General features: G+C 46.2%; 1 pseudogene across 1 annotated transcript in view; it reads right to left on the bottom strand.

Moving 5' to 3' along the window:
- LOC311121412 overlaps positions 1-5,850 on the bottom strand; it is a 69,801-nt pseudogene extending 63,951 nt beyond the window's left edge. Inside the window, exons 1-8 of the transcript in view lie at positions 5,770-5,850; positions 5,538-5,610; positions 5,272-5,349; positions 5,001-5,095; positions 4,589-4,701; positions 3,847-3,982; positions 3,394-3,499; positions 1,520-1,603 (exon numbers count right to left, since the gene is read on the bottom strand). The product of the transcript in view is annotated as an uncharacterized misc_RNA (transcript). The remainder of the gene's footprint in view (positions 1-1,519; positions 1,604-3,393; positions 3,500-3,846; positions 3,983-4,588; positions 4,702-5,000; positions 5,096-5,271; positions 5,350-5,537; positions 5,611-5,769) is intronic.
- Positions 5,851-16,135: the final 10,285 nt, after the last annotated feature.

The raw sequence follows: 16,135 nt of genomic DNA, 5'->3' as shown, positions 1-16,135 counted from the left end.
ATCATCACTGATACACAACACACACACACACACACACACACACACACACACACACACACTGATAACAAACACACACACACACACACAAATCCTCTTCTCTTAGGCTGAACATCTGAAGACAGAGAACCCGACTCAGAGCCAATGCAACAGTGACACTAGCCTGGAGGTGACCTCGCCCAACTCATCAGGACCAATCAGAAGATCAGAACTACTAGATTCAACCTACTTCATTTTATTGTATAAAATGTCAGCACACAATGTTTAGGGGCTCTTCTGATAAACTCCCTACGAGTTTGACGAACGGGTCCGTGCACGCGATTCCAGATATCTTTACCTCTGAATAAACTGCCTTATATTATACAATTATCCACCTTGTCCAAAAGTCTCTACTTGGTCTCCGTTCTCCAGTAAACTTGTTTTATCAACAATAGTAAGGTTCAATGACACAGAAAGCAGTTCAATGTCGGGGTACAGAGTCGCTCTCTTACCAGGATCGCGGTCCTCTGACCAGGGTGAAGCCGGCCGGCTCCACCTCTCTGTCCGGGACTCTGTCATCAAGCCAAGTCTCCCAGCTGTATTGGGATTCCGCTGCCAGCAGCGTTTTCATTATTTAGTCCGTTCGTAGCGGGTATGTACACGATCAACAAGATCAGTCCAAAACCGAAGATCAGTCCAAAGCAGAATGTTTGCAGAATGTTTGTAAACTAAGTCTACAAATTAAAAACATAAAATAACGCCACACTGCAGGTCGCAACATAGACGCTGCTAGCCGCCATTGTCTTAGTTACGTTCAACGTTACGTCACGTATGACGAAAGCGCGTAAGTGCATGCCCACAGACACCCATAGAGAATGTATTGAAAGCTTTGAAATGTGAAAAAAATAGATTTTACATGACAGGCTATGAGAGACTTCTGGGCGATTTTCAACCTGACTGAAATCGCCCAAAAAACGGGCGGGGCCATTTGAAGCACGACTTTAGCCTGATTTGACATTTAGTGGCTGGCAGATCAGACGTGAACACTGATAACTGCTGTTGCCGTGATATAATTGATTAGAAAAAAAATCCCTTCCTTTTCCCGTTTGGCAGTGCGTCGCCCATATCGCCCTATTGAACAAGCCGTCCCTGCTTGACGCACAGCTGGTGCATCTGACAGTGAGCTTTGGTCCAGTGATTAGTGCTTCCACAGTCAGCGCACTCATGCTGACGTTTGTGGAACTGTTTACGGGGCCCTCTACATTTAACATGTTTAAGTCATTTAGCAGACGCTCTTATCCAGAGCGACTTACAGTTAGTGCATACGTAACTTTTTTTTTTCATACCCCCCGTGGGAATCGAACCCACAACCCTGGCGTTGCAAACACCATGCTCTACGAACTGAGCCGGCCATTCCCTCCACTACCCTAGGCGACGCTGGTCCAATTGTGCGCCGCCCCATGGGTCTCCCGGTCGCGGCCGGCTACGACAGAGCCTGGATTCAAACCAGGATCTCCAGTCCCCCAGGACTGTGTTGTGTTACCTGCTTGACAATAGTATTGATGTCCCCCAGGAGAGCAGCAGCAGGTTGCACGTTGTTCCCCATCTCCTCAGCACACAGATCAACCTTGACATTGACCTTGACATAAATAACGTATGTGGAACGTTACTACAACATACCAGCAACGACACGACAGGAAGAGCGCCGTGCGTGACATATGTAACAGCAGCTGGAGGAGTGGCCAAACCTCAAGCTAAACACAACAGAAATAACCAGGCACCACCACATAATGCTAAGGCTGACACACACACGTTCCCTTTTATAAACCGGGTGACTCGAGCCCTGAATGCTGATTGGCTGAAAGCTGTGGTATATCTGACCGTATAACATGGGTCACGTTGAGGGAGGAGGTCAGAGACCTGGCCGTGTTGTGCCAGGATAACAACCTCTCCCTCAACGTGACCAAGACAAAGGAGATGATTGTGGACTACAGGAAAAAAAAGAGGACTGAGCACGCCCCCATTCTCATCGACGGGGCTGTAGTGGAACAGGTTGAGAGCTTCAAGTTCCTTGGTGTCCACATCACCAACGAACTATCATGGTCCAAACACACCAAGACAGTCGTGAAGAGGGCACGACAAAGCCTATTCCCCCTCAGGAGATTGAAAAGATTTGGCATGGGTCCTCAGATCCTCAAAAAATTATACAGCTGCACCATCGAGAGCATCCTGACTGGTTGCATCACCGCCTGGTATGGCAACTGCTTGGCCTCCGACCGCAAGGCACTACAGAGGGTAGTGTGTACGGCCCAGTACATCACTGGGGCCAAGTTTCCTGCCATCCAGGACCTCTATACCAGGCGGTGTCAGAGGAAGGCCCTCAAAATTGTCAAAGACTCCAGCCACCCTAGTCATAGACTGTTCTCTCTGCTACCGCACGGCAAGCGGTACCGGAGTGCCAAGTCTAGGTCCAAAAGACTTCTCAACAGCTTCTACCCCCAAGCCTTAAGACTCCTGAACAGCTAATCATGGCTACCCGGACTATTTGCACTGCCCCCCCACCCCATCCTTTTACGCTGCTGCTACTCTGTTAATTATTTATGCATAGTCACTTTAACTCTACCCACATGTACATATTACTTCAACTACCTCAACTAGCCGGTGCCCCCGCACATTGACTCTGCACCGGTACCCCCCTGTATATATAGCCTCCCTACTGTTATTTTATTTTACTTCTGCTCTTTTTTTCTCAACACTTTTTTTGTTGTTGTTTTATTTTTACTTTTTTGTTTAAAATAAATGCACTGTTGGTTAAGGGCTGTAAGTAAGCATTTCACTGTAATGTCTGCACCTGTTGTATTACGGCGCATGTGGCCAATAAAATTTGATTTGATTTGATTTGAAATTTATTTTGACTGTTCGAATTACGTTGGTAACCAGTTTATAATAGCAATAAGGCACCTCTGGGGTTTGTGGTATAGGGCCAATATACCACGGCTAAGGGCTGTATCGTCGAGGCACTCTGCGTTGCATCGTGCTTAAGAACAGCCCCTAGACGTGGTATATTGGCCATATACCACACCCCCTCGGGCCTTATTGCTTAAATATAGATGTACTGTACAGCACTAAGACAGCCATGAAATTATTTGGAGAGACCACAAAGACTTATAGAGAAGCTATATAATTGATAGACTAAATCCAATAGACTGAGTCAAATACCTTTATACCTGGTTACAATGAAATGTAGTTCACTATGAAATGACCTGTGACTAGGGTTGCAAAATTACAGTTACTTTCCCCAAATTCCCAGAAATCCCTGTTGGAAGATTCCAGAAATCAGAACGGAATAAGCAGAAAATCTGGAATCCGAAAAAAAGAAGGAAAAAAAAGAAACCCTACTGGTGACCTTTGACCTAGCTGGATGACCTTTACTTGGGTGTCAAACCTGGGGGGAAGGCCAAAGTGCAGGATCCAGTTGAGTCTGGCACCAAGTAGGACCACAACATCAGACTGGAGCAGAGCTCTGCAGTCCCCACCAAGACCATAGAACCAGGAGGATAGGAAGAGGAGGAGGAGGAGGAAGAGAGGAGGAGGAGGATAGGAAGAGAGGAGGAGGAGGATAGGAAGAGAGGAGGAGGAGAGCAGGGACAAAACAAAATGTAATGAAAAGAGGCTAGTTATAGGAGTAGTGTAGTTGTTTGATTGACACCAGTTTACATTGACATGACCTGGCCAGGAGAGACTAGTTATAGATAGGGATTTCAGGAGTTTCGTGGTCCGTTCAAATGGTCAGGGAAATTCTTGGTCCTACTTATACAGTCAATGGTCTGTACATGAATATGATGCCAGCTGAGAGAAGGAGAGGCTGACCTGGAGCGGGCAGCAGCAACACAGTTGGGGTGATCGTCAGGCAGCACCCCTTTACCCATGGGGGTGGGCAGGAAGGGCAGGTCACACCCCTCCACCAGCTCCTTCAGAGCCCCCTCTGCTCTTCAATGGGCTGAACCTGCAGAGGGACACAGACAGAGGGCACTGCCACACGGATTTCAACAGACTTGTCTTCACAACTGGGATGCATTCAGCTGAGCAAAACGTTGTGCAACGTTCAGATAGAAATATAGCATGTAGAACGAACGTGCCTCTCAGACAGGTAGAATGAGAAATCATGTCAACAACATTTGTCGACTGAACGTGGCCCAGTTTTCAACTGAACCGTGGTACAGTGCTATATGTGTTACAGTGCGTCTCAGCTGGCTATTGATCTCTCTTGGACAGACGCACGTAACATAACTGGAAGTAGCGTCTGTCAACAGAATGGGATGTGACAACTTTGTTCCGGTACGCTGATTTTTCACCACTAATCATTTGGACAAATCCCGATTTCGCAGGTGCTCGCATCTTTTCAATTTCAGAACGGGAGGGGACATTTGGCCCATAAACTTGCCGGAAACTTGCAGAGAGTTTCCGTTTAGGGGGGTGGAGAGTTCGCAAGTGGCGTTAGTATCTTTCTCTTAACATCTCCCCAGACCTTATCCAAGTATCTGACGCAATTATGCAAGATTTTAGTTCTGTTTCCCCCAGATTATCTGGCTATTAAAAAAGCAATGCCTACCTTTGCCAATGATGAGTAAAGTCCGTTTGGCTCCTTTCAGGACCGCCAGTGCTTCTGTGATCACCATATGGTCAGCCATACTCACAGGAGGAGGTGGACTACAGGGCACCTCTCTGACAAAGGAAATAATAAATAATAGGTCAAACATTAAACATGTTACCTAGCAACTTTATTGCATATGTAAATAAACCATGAAGGTCTATCGAGGCTTATTGCTATTCTCTGATGAGAATATTTTGATATAGTGCTATATTTTCTAAGTAATTTAATTTCTGGTTCACTTCAGACGTTAAAAGGTATAACAAGATAAAATAAAAATGACTACGGTGATGTGAATTCAGAGGTATACATATTCAACAGTAACACATTAGTATACATTTTAAATGGATGAAAGACAGTGATGGCCACTAACCTGGCTCTGCTCCTGTCCAATTTAGCATTGACCATGTCCCCAGATATGTCTACGTATACAGCACCTGGACGTCCATACATGCTAGTGCGTGCTGCCTTAGACATACCAAACACCCTTAAATTCAGATCAATTAAGGCTGTGCTGTGCTCTTATGAAGCAGTTAAGGTACCTTGCTAAGCTGGAAAATTAGAGGTCAGAAAAAAGACAATTGCAGGTGATACCAAATGATATGAAGAGGACTACACAGAGGGAGTCAGAGTAGACTGTATACCTTCTCTACCACTGAGGAGATCATATCCAGACTGCTAGACCTAGCAGAGAACTTACTGTACAATCTGCATGCCTCCACCTGACAGAGAAAGAGGACCACAAATAACAAATTATTTCCTCTTTCAGCAATTAAACTGCTAGGGCCAGTTTCCCAGACAGAGATTCTCTATTGAGTTTGCTTTTTAGGCCATGACTAGGCTTAATCTGTGTCCTGGGAAACAACCCCCTAATGTTCAAATGTCATAAATATCATGGTTCAATCGGTACCTGTGGAAACTCTTGAAACGCCCCAGTGGTCTCTTGGTTTTGATCGGAGGAGCCTCCAATAACAATCACAGGCCTACAGAGAGAGAGGTATCACACAATGACATCAACTGACAATCTGAGATAGTTTGGAGTCCTCAGATCATTTTTTGCAGTGTGCGGATAGCATCCCTTCTTTTGAAAGGACCACTGAACATGAGTAGTAGGGTCTTCTGTTTGTGGAGTTCTAGCATACCAGCAGTTCATGTTAGCGTTGGCCATTCCACCAAGTGCATGGATGAGTCCCGGTCCAGACACAACCAGACACGCACCTGGACTGGAGAGGAACAGACAGACAGAGGGACAGACAGGAAGACAGGCAGACAGACACACAAAGGGTCAGACAGACAGGCAGACATAATTAGCAATGCAAAAAAGCTATGAAACTGACCCTCACACACTACACGCTCCTGTAGTCTATGTACGGGTAGTTAATATCACATGATTTGGGGAGAGCTGGTTTAGTAATAAAAAGGTGGCTTATGGCTTGTTCATTGCGCATTCCCACATACTTGATTCCTGAGGCTTGAGCTGCCTTAGCTACTTCAATGACTGGAACACCAACTATTCCAAACATATATTCTACATTCTGTAGAGAGTTACATGTAGATACAGTATATTTACCTTTTTTTAAACATTTTTAGTCATTTAGCAGACGCTCTTATCCAGAGCGATTTACAGTTAGTGAGTGCATACATTTTCATACTGAATTGTATATGAATTGTTACAATGTAGTTTAGATTTTCTTTGCATTGACACACACATTGGCATGCATCAACAAGGGTGTTAACATATACTATTCCACATAAACATCTAAATGTTTTTCTACAACAATATTAATAGTTAGCTATACCAGTGCAATGACCTATGGCACACTTTCACAACTCATAGTGTTACATTCTCACTGCCAAGGACATGATCAGCGACTAATATATTATTAGCAACACGGTTACACAGTATAACACTGTTTTATATATATTGCACACACTTCACCTGAGCTTTTAGTGCCTCTGCAATGAGCTGAGCCCCAGTCACATCTTCCATTATTATTGTCGAGAAATCTGTTCAAAGTGCAAACGCGGTTAGCAATGATTTCTTGGACTTGTTGTTCAGTAGCTTATAAATCGTGTTTAGATCTCTTGCAAATCATTAGTTTTGTCTGCTTTCCAGCATGCATTACATGAGTAGCTTTTTCTTCTTCAGTGGGGTTTATAGGCAGTTGGCATCCAACGTTATGGTGCATTACTGCCCCCTATTGTACAGAAGTGTGGACATGAGCCGTGCAATAGCAGTCATGAATATTTAATAAACTAGTAGCATTTTTCTTTTTTTATTGCAAGAAATACATAATAAGCCCTCATTATGTGTTTATAACTGCACTTTACTTAACACTTAACTCAGTTAAGTCATTATGAGTGTATGACAGTATGAAAAAAAAAAATGTATGCACTCACTAACTGTAAGTCGCTCTGGATAAGAGCTTCTGCTAAATGACTAAAATGTAAAATGTAAATGACTTGAGTGTGTGCATTATAGATATAGGCTTCATAGAAAGTGTTACAAATGTTCTCCTGTCATCTTATAGGAGATCCATTCATGGATTTAGTTATGGCTTGAGAATGTGACTGGTCTACGGAGTTCTCCTTTATGTCTGTCTTTATATGTGACAACAACTTTTCTGTATTATGTGTATTTCCACAATCAATAATCATAAACGGTACTTCACTATGAATACTTTTGACTATGTGGTTTGAAGTACTTTACCGTTATCTTGCACATACATGAAGACTACTATAGACAGAAATCAATGCAGTAATGTTTTATTAAATAAAGGCTCTGATTAAAATATCATATTAATAAAATCAGGCATTTGGCTAATTATTCTTCCCAGAAGCTCCTGTGAATGGTTTGGAGATGGCTCTGGAGAGAGCGTGTAACACCCTGACTATGAGTGGGCGTTTACGGGACTGGGACTCCTGGGGAGCAGGGGCCGGTGTGGTTGTCAGGTCCTCCTTGGGTGGGGAAGTGGATGGAACCTCTGGAACCTCACACTCAGCATCTGTCATGAGAACATTTCATAATCAGAAAATGAATGTGTGTGTTTGTGTCTGTCCGTCTGTCCGTCTGCCTGTCCGTCTGTCTGCCTGTCTGCCTGTCTGTCCGTCTGCCTGTCTGTCCGTCTGTATGCCTGTCTGCCTGTCTGTCTGTCTGTCTGTCTGTCTGTCCGTCAGTCTGTCTGTCTGTCTGCCTGCCTGCCTGTCCGTCTGCCTGTCCGTCTGTCTGTCTGCCTGTTTGCCTGTCTTTTTGTCTGCCTGTATGTCTGTCTGCCCATCCGTCTGCCTGTCAGTCTGCCTGTCTGTCTGCATGTCTGTCCGTCGGTCTGCCTGTATCTGTTGTCACTGTTTTAACAAGCTTGTCATAGGGTGATACATCGATATGACATTATCGATGCTTATCACTTACCCTGTGAAATATGAGTCTCTCTGAGATGTTTGGTAGGCAGCGCATCCTGTTCAGGGTGTCTCTTCGGTTCCCCTTTTGTCTTGAACAGCTGTTGACAAAACACATCAGGACAACTGAGCCTGTGTAAAATACAGAGTGTGCATCCTAAAAGGCACCCTATTCGCTACGTAAGGCACTACTTTTGACAAGGGCCCAGAGAGCTCTGGTAAAAAGTCGTGCACTATATAGGGAATAGGGTGCCATTTGGGACTCTCCCATGTGTATTAGGATTGCATTACAGCGTCCTCACTCAACCTCCTAAAGACAATGACAACAGTTTTGTTCTAATGCTGAGAGACAATAGGGGTGTAGTGAATCTGTAGGGTAAATTTCAGCCCTGCCTTACAGAGGTAATCTCAAAACACAGAGCACCCTACCTTAATCATGATCTTTGGAAACTTATGCATTTTCGGTAGGAAACGCCACTTCCTGTTCTTCTTAGTCTCTTCCCCTCTGGCAGAGGGAAGACGGGCCATGCCGTCAGCCTTTACATCAGCCGGGCTAAGGCTCCTGGCAGGGAATTCCTCAGTAGCATTAAGGTCAGCTACAACACCATGAGTGATGTCACTTGTGGCATTGCTGGTGTCTGAGTGAGAAGAGCACGCTAGTGTGACCGACCTGTGTACAATAACTGGGAGAAGAGGACGCAGCCATTGAAGTCAGTCACTGCATCCCAAATGGCATTCTCTTCACTTTATAGTGCACTACTTTTGACCAGGGCCCATAGGGTCTGGTCAAAAGTAGTGCACTAAATATGGAAGAAGGTGCCATTTTGGACACAACCAGTGAATTTCACATCATAAAACGCAATGTATTGAGCATCATGTTACAATTAAGTCCTATGCAGATGAAAATAGGTACTTTCACTTACCATCCTCCATTGTAGACTTGGACACATAAGTCAGGCTGTCCATCACCACGTCTGTCATCAACTTGATGACCTGATCCAAAACCATTTCAGCCGATGGTGGCATAGGCCTTCCCATACACTGCCCCAGGAGTCTCCTAACAGAAGTCTGGGCAAAGTTGTAAATGAGCTCTGAGGCATCGTCCTTTGACAGCTTCCTCAGGGCTGGTTTAGGCAGCGCTGGTTGAGAGAGGCTTCTGTGGCCAACCATGGATTGAAGCTGGCGGTTTATGGTTATCTCCTGAATGAGACCATGGACCTTTGCGATCAGGTTGCCAGATGCACCTTGAAGGGCTTCAACTGACAGGAGCCTATCCAGATGTTCTTCTGCTGAAGTCATCTCTGGGTCGTCCGTCTTCAATGTGTCCATTATAGTTTTCACTATGACATTGGTGTCAGATATGTTTATTTCTTGTTGGCTCACAAGCGTTGACCGTGAACCTGTCTCGTCCATTGCGATAGAGGTATGGGATTCTGTCCTTGTGATTTTATCGGCAGCGCTCATGTCAGGCAACTGGTCAAGGCTCTCCAGTACAGAGTCTAACATGTTAGTGGCTATCAGACACTCCTCACTTGCAATCTGCCCAACAGATGAACTCTCAGAGTTGGCCACTCTACACTTGATCACATTTAGGATCAAGCTGAGCGTCTTCTTTGCAGTTTTGCTAAAGCCTTCTTGGCTGACTGCCACTGTTACGTCTTTTAGAGCCACAAGAGGTTTGCAACTTTCACTCAATCCACTGCCGTGGAGAGGAGAGGCTCTCTTCAAACTGTTGTTGCTCACAACTGACATACTCCTGGTGGGCAGAGTGACATCCTCACTGCATGTGTCAATTATATGGTGGTCTGTTGAAGAGCCACTCGAAGACACAAGGGCTTTAGACCTTTTAGCCAAACAGACTTTTGACAAAGGCTTCTCACTTCTCACAGACGGAGGGCGGCTCCTGTCCTCAACAAGAGCAGTGTCAGCGGACTTAGAATGTCTGAGTGTCTCCACAGGGGCGGAGTCCAGCACATATTTGGCTGTGGTGACTGACACTGGTGGAAAATAGAAAAAGATGTTCAGTCTATCCTTTACTCTGTGGTACATGGTTTGAGCAGCATCCAATAAGTTGTCAAAGACAACTCTGGGTTTGAGCTGGAACTCCAGCTTTTTCTCTCCTAGTGGGAAGGAGTCTGCGTCGTCCACAGTGTACTGGGATACACTTTCAAGGTCTTGCATGATAATATTTACTATATCTTCGGCTGTAGAAACTGCATGGTGTGAGAAGGTGGTGCTAGGCATGCTCTGTAGCAAAGAATGGCTGGCTTTGCTAGCAGCTCTGAGAATGGTCTCACTCACAATGTGTTTGGCCTTAGCTCGGAACTCAGCACTGTGAAAGCTCTGGATGGAAATGTTAGAGGTTCTGCTGGCTGCACTAAGAGATCGCGTGAGTGTGGCAATCTCGGCTGATGTCACATCACTCGAAATGGTGAGGTCCTCCAATTTCGAAATTATCGAGTCCAACTTCTGGTTGAAGTCGAAGGATGAATTTGACGTGCTCTCCCCAACGGAAGCGGAGCAGTCTTCCTTTGAAGTGTCCACCCTCAGCACCGAGATCACCTGTTTGATTACCCCTTTAGTGCAGGTGTCGAGGGTGAGCTGGTAGGCTGAGGCTGGGGACTTAGAAGGGTCTTACTGTCTGTCTTCTGTACAGGAGACACTGCCAAAGTGGCCTCAGTTACAGGAGATTCCTGCACAGTGGCCTCAGTTACAAGTAGTCCAGTTGCAGAAAGCTCGATTTGCACAGGAGTATTTTTTCCCTCAGTGAGATGGTGGGAGGTGAACAGCTTCCTTAGTTTGTCCAGGGTTTTGGTATAAATCTTCTGGGAACCTGAACTCACTTCCACCCAGAACATTTTGCGACCTGATTTCGTACGCATGGAGGCCTTATTGACCTCAGATACCTCATGCAGGTCGGAAATAATTCCACCAAAGAGATCAGAGGATGCCTCCTCAATATTCTCTGAGGAAACATGGACAGATAGGATTTCCGACAGTTTCCCACAAGTGTCGGTTTTATCCAGCGCAGCAGTATATGTCACAGCTGCATCCTGAATGACCTGAGTGATGCATTGCTCAGCTTTGACAATATACTCCTCCACTGGTTGACCATGGAGGATGTCAACTTTATCAGCAGGGAGCTCCTTCTGAATACTCACATTCTCCTCTGATGGGCATGGGTTGTTGAAGATAATGCTCTCAGTGACCATCTTAGAGGAGGCGAGAGATGAGTCGAGAAGCAGAGATCTGTATATTGTCGAGGTGGACATCTCTGGGTGCTTTATCACAGCAGCCTCCTCCAAAATGGCCGACGGGCCCTGGAGGATGTCAGAGATATCCATGTCCTCAATGGTCTCTACCAGAGACGATAGTAGGTCTCTGGCTGCCAGGTTGGTAGGTCTCTGGTTCTCAAGCTCTGTTTTGATTGCTTGACAGGCAGTTGCCAGAGCAACAACAGAGCGAGAACACAACTGCTTCAAGGTGGAGTCAGAAAAAGATGATGACAGATCTGTCATGGACATGGTGGAGAGTTGACTCTCAGAGACAAATGGGCTGAGTTTGACAGACACCTGTCTGACCAAGTCCCCAGCAAGAGCTCTCATATCTATTGCTCCACTAGCTGAGTTGTGGGAGCAGGCACTCTGTGGCCTTGACCGGTTCCTGTTATCCAAAAATCCTGTTATCCAAAAAACCTCAAGTACAAGATCCACAACATCGGATGACACTTCTGTCACTCTGTTGTCGGACAGAAATGTACTTGGATGAATGGTGCCTGCATTCACAGTCCAGTCGCAAATGGAGTTGTTGGACTGACTCTGGACTAGTGGAACTAGACAGGTTTCACTTGGACCTTGGCCAAAGAGCTCTGCCATTTTGAGCAGAACTGATCTTAAGACCTTTGACTTGGAAATGTTCAGCAGTGGGTCGTTGTTGGACAGTCTGGTGGATGGTCTGCTAGCCGATCTGTGAACCACTAGGCTTTGTATTTCTGCCGAAATGGCAGTTAGAAAATAGGTCAAGGGGCTGGACGCTCTCCCCTCATTTCCTCCGTTGGCTTTAGCCTTGATGATGCTATCTATGATGATGACTATGACCTGTCCAGCCAGAGGACCCAAGATGGCCTCAAGCTCCCTCTCTAACTCAAGGGGAGACTTGTGGCCGAGCGCAATATGCTCTATGGCATGGGAATACATCTTAGAAGTCGCCATGCTTAGCATCTCTTGGGCAAACTGTTGACTTGCTGAGATACTTCCAGTCAGCAGAACTAGAGTTCCCTGACTGACACTTCGCATTAGCTCAGCCAATCTGGAGTTGAGAAGGTTTATAACCAACTCGACAATACCCATCATAAACTTGCCGTCCGTTGACATTTTGCTAGGTCTGTATTTCTCCTGTCTACTCCGTTTGGGCAGCGGTACGATGTCACCCTGCGACTGGCCGCTCTGGACCATGTCGAAGACAGAGTCCTCAGAGATGCCAAACACAGATCTCAGTGGTGCTGAGTGTTGTCTGTGTCTCATCTCTCTATCGCCACCCTCAGGTGAGGAGACATATCGCTCTTCGTTCTCACTTAGCAAAGAGGTCATGGACCTGCAGAATGCACAACATAAATGAATAGTATATGGTAACAAAATAAAAAATATGATCCAAGAATTTGGGACACAAACTCAACCTTGTTATTATTATTCAAAGGAAGCATTGTGAACCATCTCAAACCACACTCAGAGCAAACATTAACCTTCAGAGTAAACGTTTTAGAGTGGTTGTGTAGTATCTAAGTAGTATTTCTCACTAAGTGGATCTGGAATGGATATTTGTACCTATAACAGGAAATACCTGCAAAAAGAGGAGGGGATAGAGCTAGGTATCTGTGAGAGGAGGGGTTAGGGCTAGATACCTGTGAGAGGAGGGGATAGGGCTAGGTACCTGTGAGAGGAGGGGATAGGGCTAGGTACCTGTGAGAGGAGGGGATAGGGCTAGGTACCTGTGAGAGGCGTGGATAGGGGTAGGTACCTGTGAGAGGAGGGGATAGGGCTAGGTACCTGTGAAAGGAGGGGATAGGGCTAGGTACCTTTGAGAGGCGTGGATAGGGGTAGGTACCTGTGAGAGGAGGGGATAGGGGTAGGTACCTGTGAGAGGAGAGGATAGGGCTAGGTACCTTTGAGAGGAGGGGATAGGGCTAGGTACCTGTGAGAGGAGAGGATAGGGCTAGGTACCTTTGAGAGGAGGGGATAGGGCTAGGTACCTGTGAGAGGCATGGATAGGGCTAGGTACCTGTTAGAGGCATGGATAGGGCTAGGTACCTGTGAGAGGCATGGATAAGGCTAGGTACCTGTGAGAGGCGTGGATAGGGCTAGGTACCTGTGAGAGGAGGTGATAGGGCTAGGTACCTGTTAGAGGCATGGATAGGGCTAGGTACCTGTGAGAGGAGGGGATAGGGCTAGGTACCTGTGAGAGGAGGGGATAGGGCTAGGTACCTGTGAGAGGCGTGGATAGGGGTAGGTACCTGTGAGAGGAGGGGATAGGGCTAGGTACCTGTGAGAGGCGTGGATAGGGGTAGGTACCTGTGAGAGGAGGGGATAGGGGTAGGTACCTGTGAGAGGAGGGGATAGGGCTAGGTACCTGTGAGAGGAGGGGATAGGGCTAGGTACCTGTGAGAGGAGGGGATAGGGCTAGGTACCTGTGAGAGGCGTGGATAGGGGTAGGTACCTGTGAGAGGAGGGGATAGGGCTAGGTACCTGTGAAAGGAGGGGATAGGGCTAGGTACCTTTGAGAGGCGTGGATAGGGGTAGGTACCTGTGAGAGGAGGGGATAGGGCTAGGTACCTTTGAGAGGCGTGGATAGGGGTAGGTACCTGTGAGAGGAGGGGATAGGGGTAGGTACCTTTGAGAGGAGGGGATAGGGCTAGGTACCTGTGCGAGGAGAGGATAGGGCTAGGTACCTTTGAGAGGCGTGGATAGGGGTAGGTACCTGTGAGAGGAGGGGATAGGGGTAGGTACCTTTGAGAGGAGGGGATAGGGCTAGGTACCTGTGCGAGGAGAGGATAGGGCTAGGTACCTTTGAGAGGAGCGGATAGGGCTAGGTACCTGTGAGAGGCATGGATAGGGCTAGGTACCTGTTAGAGGCATGGATAGGGCTAGGTACCTGTGAGAGGCGTGGATAAGGCTAGGTACCTGTGAGATGCGTGGATAGGGCTAGGTACCTGTGAGAGGAGGGGATAGGGCTAGGTACCTGTGAGAGGAGGGGAAAGGCGTGGGAGTGCGTGTGCTGCAGGCAGTTCTTGCGCTGGTGCACCTGCTGGGTCCTCCATTACAGCTGAATCTGACGCTGCGGCCAAGAGAGGTCACCTCTCCTGCCTCATTACTTCCTGATCCAGAAGAGCTTGGCGAATCAGAGAGCTCTATCTGCATGGTGAGGTCAAGGGCGGGAACAACCACAGTGGATGTAGACTCCATCACCCATGCTACAATATCCATGCACTTGGCACTAAACTCATGTCTGCTCATCTGCAATGTTAAAAGACCATACAGAGTTAGTTTGTTAAAGGGGCTGCACTGATATAAAATGTAGAACCATTTACTCAAGCTAGTCAATTAAAGCAGTGGTTCAGGATTAAAGGTCCTGCAGGATTTCCACAAATGAATGTTTGGTCCATTTTACCAACATTAACTACTTTAGAGGTGACTATAACTCACCCCGGCACGCATATTCTCACTCAGCAGATTCCAATGGCTGAAAAGTAAATAAATGCAAGTACACAATGAACTACATGACATTACCTCTATTATCTTAGACTATGTTATGGATGGACATTACCTCTATTATTTTAGATTACGTTATGGATGGACATTACCTCTATGATTTTAGATTACGTTATGGATGGACATTACCTCTATTATTTTAGATTACGTTATGGATGGACATTACCTCTATTATTTTAGATTACGTTATGGATGGACATTACCTCTATTATTTTAGATTACGTTATGGATGGACATTACCTCTATTATCTTAGATTACGTTATGGATGGACATTACCTCTATTATCTTAGACTACGTTATGGATGGACCTCTATGGAACTAGGCCACACCCAGACATCCCTGATTGGTTATTTGGTCCGTTGAGTCCTTTGTATTGGCCCGAGACTATGGGAGACTCTCAATCTCCTCGCCTCCTTCTCAAAACCCATTGGATGAGAAGGTCAGAAGGGCGGGACCTCTGGCTTTCTCATCCAATGGGTTTTGAGAAGAGAGGACACGAGGAGTATGCAATTGAGATAGGGAACATATCTAGGGGATGCATGGGGAAGCCAAAGAGCAACTTACTCGTCCTTCATGTCCTGCACAAAGGTGTGTAGGTCTGGGTAGCTTCTCTTTCCCCTGCTGAGGGTGAGGCTGGTCTGGGAAGTTTCATCCTTGTGGGTCACGGTAGTGAAGGTCACCACTGCAGCCTGATGGCGACAACAGAAAGCAGAGTTAGGCTGTAATTCAATTTTGCGTCATTAAAACACAAAATATCTCAATGAAATGTCATACATGTAATAGAAAAATACATCAAATACATCAACTTGTCCGAGAGAGATTTACATGGTTACAAAAACGTCACGCCACTTTTTTCCAAGATGGCGAAGTAGTGCAGTCCTATTTCTGTCGTGTGTCTGTAAATAGCCTGTAAATACCCTGTTTTTTGTATTTTTCGTACATATTTCCCTATCAGACTTTTCATCCTTCTACAAAATATACTTTCCTGCAACCCGCCTCACTCAATGTGGAACGGATTCTATTATCGACTTACCTTTATCTAGAATCTAGAATCTCCAGTTGAAACTAGCTAGCCAGCTAACTAGCTACTTGCTATTAGCCACAGCTAGCGGTGTTTCACCCAGAACATTGGATTTTTTTCCGCGGGATTAATTTTAATCACTGGACATTGATCACCGGATATTCGGCCAGTCTGCACAGCGCGTTATCGACCCAGAACATATCAGTTTTTCCGCCGGAATCACTGAATCACTGGACCTTTAACTCCGGATTCATCGCTACCAGCTAGCTACCACCAGCCAGCTACAACAAAACGGACGCTGTGGTCTGGCTAATCATCCTGAGCTA

This window comes from Coregonus lavaretus, assembly GCF_964263955.1.
Source record: "Coregonus lavaretus genome assembly, contig: HAP1_SCAFFOLD_740, whole genome shotgun sequence".
NCBI lineage: Eukaryota > Metazoa > Chordata > Actinopteri > Salmoniformes > Salmonidae > Coregonus > Coregonus lavaretus.
Note: the sequence above shows the minus strand (reverse complement) of the source record. Positions and strands in the feature narration are given on the sequence as shown.